The sequence below is a fragment of the Amblyomma americanum genome, chromosome 4 (assembly GCF_052857255.1).
Source record: "Amblyomma americanum isolate KBUSLIRL-KWMA chromosome 4, ASM5285725v1, whole genome shotgun sequence".
Lineage (NCBI taxonomy): Eukaryota > Metazoa > Arthropoda > Arachnida > Ixodida > Ixodidae > Amblyomma > Amblyomma americanum.
This window is the reverse complement of record NC_135500.1, coordinates 83,311,185-83,332,093: the sequence shown is the minus strand read 5'-3', so window position 1 is coordinate 83,332,093 and position 20,909 is coordinate 83,311,185. Positions and strand designations below refer to the sequence as shown.

General features: G+C 48.9%; 3 long non-coding RNA genes across 7 annotated transcripts in view; 2 read left to right on the top strand and 1 right to left on the bottom strand.

Annotated features, from left to right (window-relative positions):
• Positions 1–20,909, bottom strand: part of LOC144128099 (uncharacterized) — a 62,575-nt gene that overhangs the window by 15,462 nt on the left and 26,204 nt on the right. For all 5 annotated transcript variants that reach the window (XR_013313685.1, XR_013313683.1, XR_013313681.1 and 2 more), the window contains one exon: positions 12,812–12,970. This is a non-coding gene — a long non-coding RNA (uncharacterized LOC144128099). The remainder of the gene's footprint in view (positions 1–12,811; positions 12,971–20,909) is intronic.
• LOC144128102 (uncharacterized) lies at positions 1,125–5,627 on the top strand. Its single transcript, XR_013313688.1, has 3 exons — positions 1,125–2,945; positions 3,112–3,286; positions 4,947–5,627. It is a non-coding gene; the product is annotated as an uncharacterized LOC144128102 (long non-coding RNA).
• On the top strand, positions 14,601–19,101 carry LOC144128101 (uncharacterized). The gene is made up of 3 exons (XR_013313687.1): positions 14,601–16,421; positions 16,588–16,762; positions 18,421–19,101. It is a non-coding gene; the product is annotated as an uncharacterized LOC144128101 (long non-coding RNA).

Genomic DNA, 20,909 nt, shown 5'->3' with positions numbered 1-20,909 from the left:
GAGGTGGACATCACGTACGTGATAGAGCGTAATAATTAGATCATTAATTGAAATTAACTAATCAGTTTTTTTATATAATGACAAATATTATATTGTGAAATTGGCGGCTGTATGCTAAATTGTTTATTAAGAAAAAAACTGGATTAGCAGCTCGAACCACTAACTTTCTTGACAGTAAGGTGTTCTGAAAAAAAATATATATATATATATAAAGCAAATAAATTGTAGCCTAAGGCATGCACAAACTTGCACATTTCTTTTTTACAGCAACGACAAAAATAAAAATGAAGGAATCACTTATGAGACAGCTAAGAGCTTCTTAGCTGCTAGGTGCGGCAGTACCCTAATAGTGCAGACGGTCGCGGCGTGCTGAAATAGCGGAGCGCAGCACCGGCACAAAAGACTCAGGGTGGGCTGCACCTAAACCAGCTCTCGCCTTTACCGTCTCGGCCATACTGCCTCCCCTGGGTGCACATTGTGCAACGACCCAGCGGAGACAGCCCAGCACCTGCTGTGTGAATGCCCTGCCTTCATGCCTGCCAAGTCCATCATGGAGGTGGGCTTCCACACCTCGGGCCTCCCCAGCTCTTCACTGGAACACCTGTTCCCTGGCGGCCACCATCCCACCAAGGCCTTCCGGCACCTCCTCTCCTTCCTGGAGGCAACGGCCTCTCTTGCCGCCTCTAGGCCTGGGAGGGCAGCATATGCCAACTGGCATTGACACTGCGACTGCACGCCTACGCTCTCCTATCAATCTTTTCCCCCTCCCCCAGTTATTGTATATAGAGAAACTAAATGTGAGGGACAAATCACGTGGGAATTCCAAAACAGGCAGACGACCATTGATCACCTTGCTCCTACGTAAGCGTGGCGTCGTGGGACCGGCAGCTGCAAGTGGAGGCGGGCCTAGCGTGGGAGCCGGTCCCCTGCATTTTCCGGGGCAGCACCATCGCGGACCACCTGGCGGCGACCCTGAAGCCGTGATGCCACCGGAGCCGGCGGCCGCGTACTGGCCGGAGTGCAGTGGCTTGGTCGTCAGCCGGCGCACGCACGTTGCCTCCCGCTACCACCGGCAGCATCTGGAGGGGAGCGACCTCGACGCCGAGGTGGTTCGGGCCCGGATGGCTGTCGCCCCGGAGCCCCGAGTCCTGGTCGCACAACCCGGGCCAGGGAGCGAGCCTCCTGCCGCGACGCCATCCCCAGGAGCACCAGGGGACGTTCGGTCTTTAGGGAGGAGGAGTGTGGGAGTTTCGGAGTGGCGTACCGCTCCCTGGCCAGCGAGGCGCACCGTGGAGACGTAGGAAAGCGGACGCTTTCCTCCTTCCCCACGGGCAAGTAGCCAGAGGGTCTGCTCGAGAGCACTGAGCCGCCTCCTTGCTCGAAACCGGTCGCAAGCGCGCACCACCAGGTGCCGCCGGAGCAGTCGCTGATTGGCCGAATGTGACAATGGGCAAGTGCGCCGAGATCGGCGGATACCAGCCATGGCCGAAGGGAGACTTCAACGAGCTGCGACAGCGAGAGGACGTCAGGTAATTCAGCCCCTTCTTCCCTCTTTGTTGTCGCCATCTTGACCCATTAGCCGCACGACCAAGCCAGACTGCAAGGGTCACAGATCAAGCTTCAAGCAGTCAGCGACTTTGGGAGAACCAATAAACCTTTGGTCCCGGGCAAAGCGTCCTGTTCCGTGATGCGTTTATTTTGCATTTCCGCTGCGCCGCCGCGAGAACGGCCGCGCACGGTGTGTAATACCGGGAGCTCAGAGTTCACGGCCTAGACCTCAAAGGAGGCTCGACGGCCTAGAAAGAACTCCCACAATTCAAACGATTTTGATCATAAAATTCGAGGGTTTCTTTTGTTATTCTGCAGGCCCCAATGTTAACCACTCCTCACTTAAAGGGAATGAAGCGCAGCCAGGCCTTGAAACCGACACTGGCAGCCAAGGTGACATTCACCTTTTGGAAGAGAAAGGTTTGTGCTGCTGCTGGTTGTCTTTTGCAGCGTTGGTTAAAAGAAAAGCATTCTGAACCTGTGCTAGACTGGCTTGCAAGTTTTCTGGAAAGACAAACTGAATGACAGTGTGCAAAATGATTCTTCATCAGGCCTCATTGAAGCTACTTCATCAGAAAGAAATGACTTGGGTAATTCTGACTGCGATGAATTAGATGCAATGAAATGCCGTCTAGACTTGGAGGCAAAGAGACGGAGAAAGGCTGAGTCTGAACGGGACCAGCTAAGAGAATCCCTGGGACGCCTTCTCGCAGAAGACCAGATCTATATGCTGGGGAAGGGCACCATGAGAGGTTCATCCTGCACCAAAGCTACGGTGGAAGGAGCACTGAAGCTGCGACTTGAATGTGGCTCTCGTGGTTACGAGTACCTGCGGGAAACTGGCTGGCCTCTTCCAGAGGAAAGGACCTTGCAAAGCCACATAGAGGACGTCAAAATGCCTCCAGGTAAAACCGTATTATTTTCGCGACCTTTAAATAACTTAACTGAGTGGTTTTGTGACGCCACAAGAGAAAATTCGACTCTGCGCTTCGAAAGTGAAACCAAAACTGCCCTTTTCCCGAGGTCATCGTCAGCAATCCCTACTGCCATCGACATGAGAGTTCACGCCATGTTTTCACGCTGACGGCCACAAACATGGAGGAAAGAAGGAAAAGAGGAGAGGCTGCTACGTCACATTTTTTTGAAGCCGGAAGCGAGGGCTCTGCCATGACACTTGGCCGTTTTCTCAGCCAATGGCATGCGAGCGCCGCGAAGATCAACGCGAGCGGCGCGAGCAGACGATTTCGCGCCGCGCCAAGCTGTCGGCAGCTGTCAGACACGGCGGAAAGTGAGACTTCTGCTTCCATTGACAACAAAGACGCTGCGATGCCCAGCTGCTGCGTTCCTGGGTGTCGGTCGCGCACGCCAGGACAAGAACCGGGCGTCACTTTCCACACGTAAGTATACTGCATTTTGTTTTCGTATTTAATTGAATGCGTAATGAGTAAAATGCATGCTCGCAGAACATAACGCACGACACGGCGTGAATGTGGTATTCGTACCGCCCCGGCCTTATTGGTGGCTCTTTGTCCGAGTGCAGTGAATAGTATTGTTCTCAAACAGGTTTCCGAAAGATCCAGAGCGAAGGAGGCAGTGGACTGAGGCCGTTAGACCAGGCCAAAGAGACTGGGAGCCAGCAAAATGGACCTGCGTATGTTCAAAACATTTCCTGCCCGAGCACTTCGATCGGATGTCGCTGCTCGTAGTTCGTATACGTGCGGATGCCGTCCCCCTTCAGGTGAGGATCCACCTTCTATACATTCTCAAGAGATTGGAAAGAAATGCTCTTATTGAGAAGGTGCTTTATTATAACTTGACTGCATAAGCATGCGTTCAATATGATGTTTTAGGTGTTCGTGCAAGAAATAGAACGATTTGTGAATAAATGGCTTTAGCTAGACGTTATGATCGAGTAGCGCGGCTACAGTACTCCTGCACTGATAAAAAGTAATTGTGTCATTATACTCCTAAACTGGCTGCGGTTTATATATGGCTCTGGTGAAATTCTGCTTACTGTACATGATTATTTATTTATTAGCTTACGCACTCCATCATTAGAAGAAAATAAAAAAAAGAGCATCGAGCACACCACAGTTTTCCTTGGGGCATCATTTCTATTTAATTATTACTTGTAGTGTGCAAATGTTTGCGCCTAGCAGTAGGCGGTGCATTTTTTGTTGTCATCTCGGCCATAGCACCTGGGAAGTGTCACTGAGAGAGCACTGTAATTCCTTAAAACTATAGTTCGTTTACAAAGGAAATCACAAAGAAGTTCCATAAGGCATAGAGCACCGTACGTATTTGCTCGCGTGATTTGCGCACGTTTTTTTCTTTAATTAGGACTCCAAAAAGAGGGTGCGCAATTTACACGCAAGCGAGTTATCCGAACATGTCCTAAAAAAAGGTTGGCACCCCTCGCCCCATGGCAACAAGGTTGACACGTCCCCCCCCCCCCCCCCCCCCCTTCCCCACGCTATAGCTCCCCGCGGGGTGGCATGACATGACGGCACCGCACGTGCTTAGCTCAAAGCAATAAACGCGCAAAGATTCAATCGCGAAGTCAGCCGTGGGAGGAGATAACGGGCAATAAAACGGGGCCCTTGCGTGTGGCCCGACTGACTAGCGGCAAACCGTATAGCAAACGGTACGGTATTTTTGGATTCGGGAGCGCGCGCAACTGTTCGTCCGGGACAGCGACCGCCAGCGCGAGCAAGCCGGGTAAACGGCACAGTTCGCACCCGCGTACATGCTGGTGGTCTGGCTCAGCATAGTTCGCAAAATGTGCGAGTAGTTTTTTTTTTTATCGGGTTAAAAGTTTGAACTTTTTGGGGTGCACAATCTATGTGCGGGCGCAAATTACGCGAGTAAATACGGTAAATGTCATACACATAAGGAAAAAGGGAAGCATGAGACAAAGAAAAAAAGACAAAACACAGGCAGAAAGCTTGGCCAAATGTTTAGGGGAATCCCGTTTTTTTTGCGAAGTTTCTGTGGAAACAATTTATAGCTTTCCTTTAGCCGCTTGGGTGGATGCCAATGAGTATAATTAGCTCCCTTATTATACAGATACGGCAGTTCTGCATATATAATTCCTCATACACATAGCATACACACTTCATGGGGTATAGCTGGGTGAGCCTGAGGAGAGACACCCCACTCTCCCTTCTCAAAAATATGGTAGACCTGCTGTACTAACAATGCATTTCTCTGCTGTTGCTTTCTTAAGAAATGGGTGCACTCTCGCCCACTGGCTGTGTTCCATATTGACAGTCTCAGATTGGTACATCTGTCTGTTGAATTACATGCTGGTACATCTGTCTGTTGAATTACATGCATCTTTTTAGCTAAGGCTGGCGTTCCACTGCGAGCATGTGATGCACCTCATTATTCATTTACAGCAGGAACCCCTTTCACAGCAGCCAGGCGATGGCACAGCTGTTGCTGCCACTGCTCAGCATGGCGCCCAGCAAGCACTAACACAAAGTCACACATCTCCAGCGTCTCCACTGCAACAGGTATTTTCAAACAGCGCTGTTTTGTGACTACTACAGCTATTCAAAGCATCACAGTGGCTGTGTATATGTTGGAGTAGGAGCTACAAACACTGCTTCCTGGCACGGGCTCACCAGAAGATTTATCCGAATCCCATGACACACTAGTCATCATATTTCTTAACCCTTCAGACAGCACTCAAAACAGTCTTAAAGTGTGATGCTCCACCTCCATCTTTCACTAGCTGCTTAAAGCTGAACACCTTGTATGCTTGGTACATGATGTATGCGTTAACAAAGAGGGCACTATCATTAGCAATATGGATAAGATATCAAATAGCCAAAGAGACAAAAATCTATGCAGTAGCCAATGCAATCAGAACGTTAATGAGAGAAGCCGCAGCGCACAGCAATGGGACATCCCGTAGCAGTAAGAGAAGAGGAAGTAACGGAAGCCTTAGTAGGAATGAAAAGCGGGAAAGCAGCTGATGAGGATCAGGTAACAGCAGATTTGTTGAAGGAGGGAGGGGAGATTGTGCTAGTAGAACTAGCCATCCTATATATGCAATGCCTTGTGACCTCGAGAGTACCAGGAGCTTGGAAGAATGCTCATTTTTTCTCCATGGCTTTTCGCACTTGCTTAGAAGAATGCCTCAGTTTGCTCTTTTTCGAAATAAGTCTATGGCTCTGCTAATTTGTGCCCATAATACCCTCTTTACATGGGCAGCCTAACTATAGTTAAGCTTAACTGAGGTTATAGGACTTAACTATGGTTAGCACAGGCCGTAGTTGGCCGCGCTTACACGCAGTTTGGGCATGTCGGTTGGTGTGACGGAAACCACCATGTGATCACCTCCATTGAGAATTTGTGACTGCACCTATACCAGTGTATTATTAAATACGGTTACTTTAAAAAGGATAAATGAAAGAAAAAATGGTTGTTTATCACGCTACCCCCTGCGGGGCAGTGCTTTGGTTACGCATGTGGCGGACATTAACGAAAAGCAAAAAGTCTACAAACGATGGTTTTAGCTGACTTTTTAGCCGACATAATAGCCACTTGTAGCCACTACTTTGCTGGGAGCCGTCGTGGGAGCATTGGGCCTCTTTTGATTGCAAGCGCACCTCGTGTACGTGATCGGTGCAGTCACGTGCGGAGTCTAATTGCCTGCTTACGTTCTGTGTGTGCAATATCGTGTATTGTGAGTGTGTGTGTGTTAACATTCAGCATTCAGGCAGCGATGGCTTCACGCGGGCCTGTGGCGGATGGTGGGGACGACGCCGACGTTGAATTTTGGGCTGCTTTCGCTACGCATCAGGCAGCACTTCAACGCCTCCGCATGCAGCCTCTGAGCGCCGAAATCGACATGCTGAAAACGAAAAGCAGGCGATCGAAACGCCTTTTGTTGGCGGCGGTTCTTCAGTGCACGCGGCAGCGAGCGTTATGGATGTATCCATGCCCAAACTCGTGGTACGAGACGACGCTGCCCTATCTTCCGGACAGCGGCTTCCGCGATAATTTCAGTATGAACCACGCCACATTTCACTATATTGTGGGCGTTTGCGAGAACATGCGTCGGCAAGACACCAGCATGCGAAAGGCAACTGCTCTGGAAAAACGCGTGGCGATTGGCTTTTTCCGCCTCGCAACGTCAGCTGAAGAGCGGACTGTAGCAAACCTTTTTGGCGTGAGCCCTGCCTCCGTGAACATGATATTCTGCGTGTTCTGCGCCGTAATTGTGCACAACTTGGAAGCGCAATTCGTGGGTTTCCCAAAGTTGCATGAATTGCAGGAGCACATGCGCCAGTTCGCTGCAGTTCGTGGCTTTCCTCAAGGTGTTGGTGCCCCTGGATGGCTGCCACATCGAGGTGTGCCCTCCAAAGGAAGAGGCGACAGATTATTTTAACTATAAACGGTGGTACAGCATCATCCTCCTCGCTGTGGTTGAACACAGGTACAAGTGTTTGTACACCAACAGTGGGAGTCTTGGAAGAAATAATGACTGCAGTGTTTCAGATCTCACGACTTCCCCGTATTTTAGACAGAGATCTGTTTCAATTTGAAACAAAGACAATTCAAGGGGTGCAAGTTGGTCCAGTGCGTCTTGCTGACCAAGCGTTCGCCCTGCAGAGGCATGTAATGAAACCCTAACCCTTTCCTGGAACTGCTGGGTCGCCCGCACAGACCTTCAACTACCATATATCAAGTGCCAGACATGTGTTGTAGAAAATGCGTTTGGACGTGCTAAGGCACGCTTCCGAATGCTGTTAAAGGGCGTCGAGTGCGATATTCACAATGTGAACATTGTGGTCCGAGCTGCTTGTGTGCTACACGTCTGCAAGCAATTCAGTGATCAGTGTGATGCAGGATGGATGAGTGCGGTGCAAAGCGCAAACGAAAGGTGTCCCCAACCAGTATACACGAGTAGCCGATTAGAGCCGTCGGGAGTAGCAGCAGTAAGGAATGCCCTGGTGAACCACCTTGCAGGCAACTGAAACATTTTGCATAAATCTGGCAAATCTGGCATAAGGTGGCAAAATCTTTAGCTTTTCATGAGAGCTACAAAAACAGACGCTTAGTTTTTTGCTGATCGGCAGAGATTTGGTTGTTTCATTACCAGTTTATAAAAGAAGAGTGTCCACTTCTGAACAGGCCATAGCAAAGTTAAGAGAGAAGTGACTACAGAGATGAATGGTAATGTATGCATATGAAATAACCTAAAATGAGTGATATCAGAAGACACTGTTTACATATAAATTACACAAAAGTGGCAACAAAACTGAACTCCGATGTTGACCGGATTGTAAAACACTTGAGCTAAAGTAGTAACCTGTTTGAATGACTTGAGCATAGCTACAAAGGTAGTTGCAAAAAAATAATAAATGCAATTTTTCACAAATCTTTCATATCCTGTGTTTTGCACTGTGCTTTCTATTCTTAAATACTCTGAAAGCAACAGTGATGTTACTGGTGACCTGCATCCACTCCTTATTCACATACTACTCTTGTAGTGCACATGCATGTTTACTGATTAGAAATTATGCCTGTAAAATATCGGTATTGTGGCTGCAGGGCAGTGCGCGCACCCGTGAGCGAACCTTGGTGAGCCTCTGTGCACTTCTCGAACAGAGGGGCTTGACGTCCCGTCTGTTTTGCGTCAGGTAGTGCCGTGGAGTGACCGAACGCTCCGCATGTGCAACCTAGGACGATTAACAGCTGGGCACCCTGCTCCAGCTGTTGAGTGCAAACTGTTGTGCACATGTTTTTCCGTTCTTTAGTTAACTCTGCACGCACGCGACTTGTACAAATGTACTATGTAAATAGTGTATTTATCACCTCTTCCTCTATCCTTTCTCACTGTCCGCTCACCTCTTTCATTTCACTTCTTCAAACTGCCTGCTGTCCTGTATTTCCGCTGCCCCAGCTCAGGTGCTACAGTATCGATGGCAGATGCCGGGACTGGCAAAAATCTTTTACCTTCCTTTTTGTTAATTTTAAAATACACACTACTACTAGTAATCACATGCTGTTGTATCATGAACGCAAACCAACAAATACTGAGCATTCATAATGAATGTTTAGTATATTTATTTTATTTATTTATTCAAAATATCCCCAAAGGCCCTCATCCGAGGGTATTACATGGGGGGGGGGGGGGGGGGGGTGGAAGCGGGTACAAGACATTGTTTCAAGGTTATAATAATGTAATAAACCAAACTGGCGAAATCACAAATATCTTTTTCTTTTTATGGCGCAAAGGCATCTATGGCCAAAGAGCGCCATGACACAAGGTAATTTTCTTTTTCTCAAGTTGGGGTCAAAGACCTATTTCCCAAGCATTTCACCCTAAATAAGCCGAGCACCAGAGCAGGGGAAAGCTTGTACCCATTGTATCAACGGTGAATATCCGGCGGCACTGGGGACCAAACCCCGCACCTCCCGCATACGAGACGGATGCTCAACCACTTGGCCACCGTTGTGGTTTCACAAGTATAAATGAAAAATAGACATCCACAAGAAGATTCGGAACAATGCACATAACAGCAGAATTTTAGGAACAGATAACAGCACCGCAAGGAAAAGACAACGCCGGAAAAAGTGTGCTGAAGTATATATGAAAAATAAAAGAAGACAAGACAGAAGACAGTACGCTGAAAAAAACCTTTTTAGTTGTTGAAACATGCGTGATTAAGGTGTTGGAACTTATTTAGGTCACATATGGCAGTGTGTGATGGTAAAGTTCAGTTATTGTGCACGATAAAAAAGAATATGCATAGTGGAATTACTGGTAGTTAATGTGCTTAACTATGTGAGGATGATCACGACATGGAAAGGTAACAGGCAGTGGCTGAAAGAATTCACCATGAAGGGAAGGATGGTGATAAAGGTTACGGAAAAGTGATAGGCAGGAAATTTTCTTACTCGGCTGTAAACTTCATGAGGTGACACTGGTGTAACATGAATAATCAGAAAAGATGAATCGCGCAGCACAGTTTTTTGCAAGGCTTTGATGTTACTTATGATATAAGTCTGATGAGGATCCCAAATGGCAGACGTGTATTAAGAGTTTCGGACTGAATAATGTGGTATACGCAAGTTTTTTATTACATGTGTTGCGGCCTCTTTCAAATTATAATTGAGAAGTCCGAAAGTATGATTAGCGGAGGCAAGAGTGAGATTAATGTGATGCTTCCATGATAAGTTAGACTGAAGGTTCACGCCAAGATACTTGTAACATGTGGAGAGTTCTACACTATAGCTATGAAGAGAGTAGGTGATAGGAACATGAGGCTTGTTGGTGAATGACATGACCTTAGATTTGGAAAGATTTAATGGCATTAACCAATTAGAACACCATGTGCTTATCGCTTCTAGAGCAGACTGCAGTAATTGGTTGTCAGCGTTGCAGGTTATACATCGATAAAGCACGCAATCATCAGCAAATAGCCTGATTATAGACGTCATGTAACTGGGTAAATCATTAATATAGATGAGAAAAAGTAAACTGGCTTCCAGACATAACATTAGCAAAACATGAGCTTGAGTTGTTAACTGCTGTGAACTGGATTCTAGATGAGAGGAAATCAGCTATCCATGCAATAATATAAGAGTGAACGTTCAGCTGTGAAAGTTTAACAACCTTTGGTGAGGAATGCGATCAAATGCTTAAGAAAAATCGAAAAATATTGCTTCAACTTGAAAACCAGCATCAGTCAGTGCATGTATGTCGTAAATAAAATCGGCAAGTTGGGTGTCGCATGAGTAGCCCTTGCGAAAACAGCACTGATGATCAAAGATAATGCTATGATCGTCAAGGGCCTCTTTCATCGGCCCCCCCTCTCGCTCCAGGTTTCCTGCCTGCCAGGAACGGAAATGGCTCACTTCCCGCCCCTCCCAGCAGAGGACACTGAACCAGTAGGGCACCCTTCAGTCCTCTGAGTATCATATTGAGGACTCGCAAGAGGACACCAACCCTGACGAGCCTTCTAGCACCCACCCAGCTGTGGATACTTCCTCCTCTGCTAACCAAGGCACAGAGGAAGGGGAATGGTTCGTCCAAGAATCTTGTGGGTGCCATCGGTGTCCACACCACCCCCCTCTCCCCCCTGAGAAAAAGGATAGTCAAGTGGGGACTATCATTTTCCGTCCCCGGAACAAAAGGTGGCTCCTTCCAGCAACACTGAAAGAGTTCCGCATAGCTGTGGAGCTCTCCTCCACACCGGGAGTCTCCTTTGTGAAGGTCAACCCTCATGTAACATTGTTGCCGTGGATGTACTCACCACACAGGCAATGGGGGCTCTTCTCGGCATCCACAGCCTTGCCGGATAACAGTCCGGCCACGACCTGCTGCGAACAAGGGCACCTCCATGAGCTTCATCCATGGCGTGCCTGCTGACCTGGGGGATGCTGACCTGCCTGCAGCCCTGGAGTGCTCCGTGCCTATCCTGGGGGTACGTCGTGGCTAGCCCAATACCCTCCAGATCACCTTAGGGGCGCCACAGCTGCCACCTCACGTGGCAATCTACAAGCTGTGACTGCCTGTCCGTCCGGCCCTCCCGCGTCCCATCCAGTGAGGTTGATGTGGCCGCCTTGACCATGTCACGGCCAGCTGCACTCTACCGCAACTCTGCCGCCGCTGTGGATGCCACCATGGGCCTGGTGCCTGTGATGCTCCAGTACCCCGGTACACTAACTGTGGAGGGGCCCATCCCACAGACAATCCGGCATGTCGCCGCTGGCAAGAAGAACGACGGGTGGCGGCAGCCATCACTGCCACACCAGAACCTGTTTTCCAGAGAGCCATTTGAACCAACCTCCGGACAGGGCAGGGTCCTACGCCCAGGCCCTCAAAACCAGGCCAACACCAGCAGACCCCCCCTGGCCACCCCCACTGGCAGACCAGCCTGCAGCTCCCCAAAGCTGCACTGGACCTACCAAATAACATAATGGAATGACTCAAATTTTTCCATTCCTATACTCCGGGTACAGTCCGACACCTGCAAGAGCACGACTCGCTCATTCGCGTACATCAGCTCTGCCATCTTTAGACAGCAAGTTAGCCTGCATCAATGTAGACTTTGGCGAAGCAGTCATCTTAGACGGCTTTGTGAGAAATCGAACACATCCCAAGATGGCGGCTGTCCGGCTAGACGTCTAAGTAGCTGTCTACTTGGGAATATTGGAGCGCACCCTGTGTTAGAATCAGGCTAAGGGGAGTTGACATAGCACTGTCTATCCCCATCCAGACGATAACACTCGTCCTTTTTTCTACGTGGTCGATCCTGTTCATCTCTTGAAGTGCGTCAGGAACAATTGCATTAACCAGAAAAACCCTGGAACATGCCTCTATTTCTCTGAAATGGACTTGAGTGGAACAATGCCTGACGGGCCTCCTCGTATGAAAGCTGTTTCTTTCGCAGCTGTGCAGCAGCTTTATTCTTCAGAGAAGACGTCGCTTGTGAAGGCTGCTTACAGACTGAACACAAAAGCCGTGAATCCAACTTCAATGGGGCGGCAAAATGTAAAGCTCGTTCTCGGCGTCATTAATCAGATTGTGTCAAATGCCCTCAGAACACATGGTTCCGCGTTCAGGATTCCTCAAGCTGAGTTGACTGCTCTTTTCATTGACATTATCCTCACATGGTGGCAAATAGTCAACGTTAAGACCCCTTTCAAAGGCCACAGGCTAAAGGACAGCGTGCAAGACCCTGTAAGGTCTGTTGATGACACACAGTTTTCCTGAGTGCCGCTGTCGACTGGTTGGACGCTTGGGGGAGAATCAACATCACCAGTGGCTCGCTGACGAAAGAGACACACAGTGCTTTGCGAGTGACATGCTATTATCTGGTAGAACTCTCGCGCTACTGCTTAGAGGAACTTCACTTCAAGTATGTTCTGCTGGGCAAATTTCAGACGGACGTGCTAGAAGACCGGTTCGGCAGTTACCCGCCAGCTGGCAAGATCACAGTACCACATTTCCATGCGTCAGCTCTACGAATGTGAGAAGCTTCGTCTTCAAAAACTTTTGACATTACCACGCGAGGAAACAAAGTGTGAAGACGTAAGTGAAGATCTTGTGGCGTGCAACTTTTCTGTGGCTGTCAGCGACGACAATATTACACGTGCCCACTCTGACACGGATGCTATTGTTTACATTGCAGGATATGCTGCTCATGCTGCTTTAAAGAGGCTTTCATGTTCTACTTGCTTCAGCACATTGGTCATTGAAAATCGAGAGATCGAAGCGGAAAACACTGTCATGATAGCTAACCTGTCAAGAGGAGGGCTCAAGTTTCCCCAGCCATTGACAGTTCACATGGTACTGATAACAAAACTAGTTCCAGAGAAGTCGTCTTTCGGAGCCAACATGGAACATTTTCTCTCCTGTAGTAATCAACGTGGTGTAGTGATTTCACAGACGATTTGCCTCCTGGAAGAAAATGACATTGAGACATGTGAAAATGGCCACACTGCACAAACTCTCCTGCGCTTGGTAGTTCGCGTTGCAGCCAACACTGTTTTAAACAACTTTTACAAACTAAGAAATGACGCCATACAAGACAATGCGCAGCAGAAGGCCGCAGCCCGGAAAGCAGTAACGCTTAAGAACAAGTAAGTTTTATCCCAAAAGCAATAAAAATGGTTTGCAAACACTTCATTGCTGGTGTCTCATCGTTTGTTACTGTAATGGTCAGACTAGCCGTACAAATACTTCATTTATGCAGGCAAATGCTAACTCACGTGGTAGAACTTAACAGAGCAACATTATTGTGAGTGTCATTATACCTGTGTGTGAAAGTTTTAAGCGAAACACAATATATAATAAAGCTACCACAATGAGCAGAAGACGGTGTTTTTTTTTTTCCACCTTTAAAGAACTTCTAGTTTAAAAACTAGATATACGCATGTGCGGTCTGTGCAGTTGGGTTTTACCGAGAGGTGGACATCACGTACGTGATAGAGCGTAATAATTAGATCATTAATTGAAATTAACTAATCAGTTTTTTTATATAATGACAAATATTATATTGTGAAATTGGCGGCTGTATGCTAAATTGTTTATTAAGAAAAAAACTGGATTAGCAGCTCGAACCACTAACTTTCTTGACAGTAAGGTGTTCTGAAAAAAAATATATATATATATATAAAGCAAATAAATTGTAGCCTAAGGCATGCACAAACTTGCACATTTCTTTTTTACAGCAACGACAAAAATAAAAATGAAGGAATCACTTACGAGACAGCTAAGAGCTTCTTAGCTGCTAGGTGCGGCAGTACCCTAATAGTGCAGACGGTCGCGGCGTGCTGAAATAGCGGAGCGCAGCACCGGCACAAAAGACTCAGGGTGGGCTGCACCTAAACCAGCTCTCGCCTTTACCGTCTCGGCCATACTGCCTCCCCTGGGTGCACATTGTGCAACGACCCAGCGGAGACAGCCCAGCACCTGCTGTGTGAATGCCCTGCCTTCATGCCTGCCAAGTCCATCATGGAGGTGGGCTTCCACACCTCGGGCCTCCCCAGCTCTTCACTGGAACACCTGTTCCCTGGCGGCCACCATCCCACCAAGGCCTTCCGGCACCTCCTCTCCTTCCTGGAGGCAACGGCCTCTCTTGCCGCCTCTAGGCCTGGGAGGGCAGCATATGCCAACTGGCATTGACACTGCGACTGCACGCCTACGCTCTCCTATCAATCTTTTCCCCCTCCCCCAGTTATTGTATATAGAGAAACTAAATGTGAGGGACAAATCACGTGGGAATTCCAAAACAGGCAGACGACCATTGATCACCTTGCTCCTACGTAAGCGTGGCGTCGTGGGACCGGCAGCTGCAAGTGGAGGCGGGCCTAGCGTGGGAGCCGGTCCCCTGCATTTTCCGGGGCAGCACCATCGCGGACCACCTGGCGGCGACCCGGAAGCCGTGATGCCACCGGAGCCGGCGGCCGCGTACTGGCCGGAGTGCAGTGGCTTGGTCGTCAGCCGGCGCACGCACGTTGCCTCCCGCTACCACCGGCAGCATCTGGAGGGGAGCGACCTCGACGCCGAGGTGGTTCGGGCCCGGATGGCTGTCGCCCCGGAGCCCCGAGTCCTGGTCGCACAACCCGGGCCAGGGAGCGAGCCTCCTGCCGCGACGCCATCCCCAGGAGCACCAGGGGACGTTCGGTCTTTAGGGAGGAGGAGTGTGGGAGTTTCGGAGTGGCGTACCGCTCCCTGGCCAGCGAGGCGCACCGTGGAGACGTAGGAAAGCGGACGCTTTCCTCCTTCCCCACGGGCAAGTAGCCAGAGGGTCTGCTCGAGAGCACTGAGCCGCCTCCTTGCTCGAAACCGGTCGCAAGCGCGCACCACCAGGTGCCGCCGGAGCAGTCGCTGATTGGCCGAATGTGACAATGGGCAAGTGCGCCGAGATCGGCGGATACCAGCCATGGCCGAAGGGAGACTTCAACGAGCTGCGACAGCGAGAGGACGTCAGGTAATTCAGCCCCTTCTTCCCTCTTTGTTGTCGCCATCTTGACCCATTAGCCGCACGACCAAGCCAGACTGCAAGGGTCACAGATCAAGCTTCAAGCAGTCAGCGACTTTGGGAGAACCAATAAACCTTTGGTCCCGGGCAAAGCGTCCTGTTCCGTGATGCGTTTATTTTGCATTTCCGCTGCGCCGCCGCGAGAACGGCCGCGCACGGTGTGTAATACCGGGAGCTCAGAGTTCACGGCCTAGACCTCAAAGGAGGCTCGACGGCCTAGAAAGAACTCCCACAATTCAAACGATTTTGATCATAAAATTCGAGGGTTTCTTTTGTTATTCTGCAGGCCCCAATGTTAACCACTCCTCACTTAAAGGGAATGAAGCGCAGCCAGGCCTTGAAACCGACACTGGCAGCCAAGGTGACATTCACCTTTTGGAAGAGAAAGGTTTGTGCTGCTGCTGGTTGTCTTTTGCAGCGTTGGTTAAAAGAAAAGCATTCTGAACCTGTGCTAGACTGGCTTGCAAGTTTTCTGGAAAGACAAACTGAATGACAGTGTGCAAAATGATTCTTCATCAGGCCTCATTGAAGCTACTTCATCAGAAAGAAATGACTTGGGTAATTCTGACTGCGATGAATTAGATGCAATGAAATGCCGTCTAGACTTGGAGGCAAAGAGACGGAGAAAGGCTGAGTCTGAACGGGACCAGCTAAGAGAATCCCTGGGACGCCTTCTCGCAGAAGACCAGATCTATATGCTGGGGAAGGGCACCATGAGAGGTTCATCCTGCACCAAAGCTACGGTGGAAGGAGCACTGAAGCTGCGACTTGAATGTGGCTCTCGTGGTTACGAGTACCTGCGGGAAACTGGCTGGCCTCTTCCAGAGGAAAGGACCTTGCAAAGCCACATAGAGGACGTCAAAATGCCTCCAGGTAAAACCGTATTATTTTCGCGACCTTTAAATAACTTAACTGAGTGGTTTTGTGACGCCACAAGAGAAAATTCGACTCTGCGCTTCGAAAGTGAAACCAAAACTGCCCTTTTCCCGAGGTCATCGTCAGCAATCCCTACTGCCATCGACATGAGAGTTCACGCCATGTTTTCACGCTGACGGCCACAAACATGGAGGAAAGAAGGAAAAGAGGAGAGGCTGCTACGTCACATTTTTTTGAAGCCGGAAGCGAGGGCTCTGCCATGACACTTGGCCGTTTTCTCAGCCAATGGCATGCGAGCGCCGCGAAGATCAACGCGAGCGGCGCGAGCAGACGATTTCGCGCCGCGCCAAGCTGTCGGCAGCTGTCAGACACGGCGGAAAGTGAGACTTCTGCTTCCATTGACAACAAAGACGCTGCGATGCCCAGCTGCTGCGTTCCTGGGTGTCGGTCGCGCACGCCAGGACAAGAACCGGGCGTCACTTTCCACACGTAAGTATACTGCATTTTGTTTTCGTATTTAATTGAATGCGTAATGAGTAAAATGCATGCTCGCAGAACATAACGCACGACACGGCGTGAATGTGGTATTCGTACCGCCCCGGCCTTATTGGTGGCTCTTTGTCCGAGTGCAGTGAATAGTATTGTTCTCAAACAGGTTTCCGAAAGATCCAGAGCGAAGGAGGCAGTGGACTGAGGCCGTTAGACCAGGCCAAAGAGACTGGGAGCCAGCAAAATGGACCTGCGTATGTTCAAAACATTTCCTGCCCGAGCACTTCGATCGGATGTCGCTGCTCGTAGTTCGTATACGTGCGGATGCCGTCCCCCTTCAGGTGAGGATCCACCTTCTATACATTCTCAAGAGATTGGAAAGAAATGCTCTTATTGAGAAGGTGCTTTATTATAACTTGACTGCATAAGCATGCGTTCAATATGATGTTTTAGGTGTTCGTGCAAGAAATAGAACGATTTGTGAATAAATGGCTTTAGCTAGACGTTATGATCGAGTAGCGCGGCTACAGTACTCCTGCACTGATAAAAAGTAATTGTGTCATTATACTCCTAAACTGGCTGCGGTTTATATATGGCTCTGGTGAAATTCTGCTTACTGTACATGATTATTTATTTATTAGCTTACGCACTCCATCATTAGAAGAAAATAAAAAAAAGAGCATCGAGCACACCACAGTTTTCCTTGGGGCATCATTTCTATTTAATTATTACTTGTAGTGTGCAAATGTTTGCGCCTAGCAGTAGGCGGTGCATTTTTTGTTGTCATCTCGGCCATAGCACCTGGGAAGTGTCACTGAGAGAGCACTGAATTCCTTAAAACTATAGTTCGTTTACAAAGGAAATCACAAAGAAGTTCCATAAGGCATAGAGCACCGTACGTATTTGCTCGCGTGATTTGCGCACGTTTTTTTCTTTAATTAGGACTCCAAAAAGAGGGTGCGCAATTTACACGCAAGCGAGTTATCCGAACATGTCCTAAAAAAAGGTTGGCACCCCTCGCCCCATGGCAACAAGGTTGACACGTCCCCCCCCCCCCCCCCCCCCTTCCCCACGCTATAGCTCCCCGCGGGGTGGCATGACATGACGGCACCGCACGTGCTTAGCTCAAAGCAATAAACGCGCAAAGATTCAATCGCGAAGTCAGCCGTGGGAGGAGATAACGGGCAATAAAACGGGGCCCTTGCGTGTGGCCCGACTGACTAGCGGCAAACCGTATAGCAAACGGTACGGTATTTTTGGATTCGGGAGCGCGCGCAACTGTTCGTCCGGGACAGCGACCGCCAGCGCGAGCAAGCCGGGTAAACGGCACAGTTCGCACCCGCGTACATGCTGGTGGTCTGGCTCAGCATAGTTCGCAAAATGTGCGAGTAGTTTTTTTTTTTATCGGGTTAAAAGTTTGAACTTTTTGGGGTGCACAATCTATGTGCGGGCGCAAATTACGCGAGTAAATACGGTAAATGTCATACACATAAGGAAAAAGGGAAGCATGAGACAAAGAAAAAAAGACAAAACACAGGCAGAAAGCTTGGCCAAATGTTTAGGGGAATCCCGTTTTTTTTGCGAAGTTTCTGTGGAAACAATTTATAGCTTTCCTTTAGCCGCTTGGGTGGATGCCAATGAGTATAATTAGCTCCCTTATTATACAGATACGGCAGTTCTGCATATATAATTCCTCATACACATAGCATACACACTTCATGGGGTATAGCTGGGTGAGCCTGAGGAGAGACACCCCACTCTCCCTTCTCAAAAATATGGTAGACCTGCTGTACTAACAATGCATTTCTCTGCTGTTGCTTTCTTAAGAAATGGGTGCACTCTCGCCCACTGGCTGTGTTCCATATTGACAGTCTCAGATTGGTACATCTGTCTGTTGAATTACATGCTGGTACATCTGTCTGTTGAATTACATGCATCTTTTTAGCTAAGGCTGGCGTTCCACTGCGAGCATGTGATGCACCTCATTATTCATTTACAGCAGGAACCCCTTTCACAGCAGCCAGGCGATGGCACAGCTGTTGCTGCCACTGCTCAGCATGGCGCCCAGCAAGCACTAACACAAAGTCACACATCTCCAGCGTCTCCACTGCAACAGGTATTTTCAAACAGCGCTGTTTTGTGACTACTACAGCTATTCAAAGCATCACAGTGGCTGTGTATATGTTGGAGTAGGAGCTACAAACACTGCTTCCTGGCACGGGCTCACCAGAAGATTTATCCGAATCCCATGACACACTAGTCATCATATTTCTTAACCCTTCAGACAGCACTCAAAACAGTCTTAAAGTGTGATGCTCCACCTCCATCTTTCACTAGCTGCTTAAAGCTGAACACCTTGTATGCTTGGTACATGATGTATGCGTTAACAAAGAGGGCACTATCATTAGCAATATGGATAAGATATCAAATAGCCAAAGAGACAAAAATCTATGCAGTAGCCAATGCAATCAGAACGTTAATGAGAGAAGCCGCAGCGCACAGCAATGGGACATCCCGTAGCAGTAAGAGAAGAGGAAGTAACGGAAGCCTTAGTAGGAATGAAAAGCGGGAAAGCAGCTGATGAGGATCAGGTAACAGCAGATTTGTTGAAGGAGGGAGGGGAGATTGTGCTAGTAGAACTAGCCATCCTATATATGCAATGCCTTGTGACCTCGAGAGTACCAGGAGCTTGGAAGAATGCTCATTTTTTCTCCATGGCTTTTCGCACTTGCTTAGAAGAATGCCTCAGTTTGCTCTTTTTCGAAATAAGTCTATGGCTCTGCTAATTTGTGCCCATAATACCCTCTTTACATGGGCAGCCTAACTATAGTTAAGCTTAACTGAGGTTATAGGACTTAACTATGGTTAGCACAGGCCGTAGTTGGCCGCGCTTACACGCAGTTTGGGCATGTCGGTTGGTGTGACGGAAACCACCATGTGATCACCTCCATTGAGAATTTGTGACTGCACCTATACCAGTGTATTATTAAATACGGTTACTTTAAAAAGGATAAATGAAAGAAAAAATGGTTGTTTATCACGCTACCCCCTGCGGGGCAGTGCTTTGGTTACGCATGTGGCGGACATTAACGAAAAGCAAAAAGTCTACAAACGATGGTTTTAGCTGACTTTTTAGCCGACATAATAGCCACTTGTAGCCACTACTTTGCTGGGAGCCGTCGTGGGAGCATTGGGCCTCTTTTGATTGCAAGCGCACCTCGTGTACGTGATCGGTGCAGTCACGTGCGGAGTCTAATTGCCTGCTTACGTTCTGTGTGTGCAATATCGTGTATTGTGAGTGTGTGTGTGTTAACATTCAGCATTCAGGCAGCGATGGCTTCACGCGGGCCTGTGGCGGATGGTGGGGACGACGCCGACGTTGAATTTTGGGCTGCTTTCGCTACGCATCAGGCAGCACTTCAACGCCTCCGCATGCAGCCTCTGAGCGCCGAAATCGACATGCTGAAAACGAAAAGCAGGCGATCGAAACGCCTTTTGTTGGCGGCGGTTCTTCAGTGCACGCGGCAGCGAGCGTTATGGATGTATCCATGCCCAAACTCGTGGTACGAGACGACGCTGCCCTATCTTCCGGACAGCGGCTTCCGCGATAATTTCAGTATGAACCACGCCACATTTCACTATATTGTGGGCGTTTGCGAGAACATGCGTCGGCAAGACACCAGCATGCGAAAGGCAACTGCTCTGGAAAAACGCGTGGCGATTGGCTTTTTCCGCCTCGCAACGTCAGCTGAAGAGCGGACTGTAGCAAACCTTTTTGGCGTGAGCCCTGCCTCCGTGAACATGATATTCTGCGTGTTCTGCGCCGTAATTGTGCACAACTTGGAAGCGCAATTCGTGGGTTTCCCAAAGTTGCATGAATTGCAGGAGCACATGCGCCAGTTCGCTGCAGTTCGTGGCTTTCCTCAAGGTGTTGGTGCCCCTGGATGGCTGCCACATCGAGGTGTGCCCTCCAAAGGAAGAGGCGACAGATTATTTTAACTATAAACGGTGGTACAGCATCATCCTCCTCGCTGTGGTTGAACACAGGTACAAGTGTTTGTACACCAACAGTGGGAGTCTTGGAAGAAATAATGACTGCAGTGTTTCAGATCTCACGACTTCCCCGTATTTTAGACAGAGATCTGTTTCAATTTGAAACAAAGACAATTCAAGGGGTGCAAGTTGGTCCAGTGCGTCTTGCTGACCAAGCGTTCGCCCTGCAGAGGCATGTAATGAAACCCTAACCCTTTCCTGGAACTGCTGGGTCGCCCGCACAGACCTTCAACTACCATATATCAAGTGCCAGACATGTGTTGTAGAAAATGCGTTTGGACGTGCTAAGGCACGCTTCCGAATGCTGTTAAAGGGCGTCGAGTGCGATATTCACAATGTGAACATTGTGGTCCGAGCTGCTTGTGTGCTACACGTCTGCAAGCAATTCAGTGATCAGTGTGATGCAGGATGGATGAGTGCGGTGCAAAGCGCAAA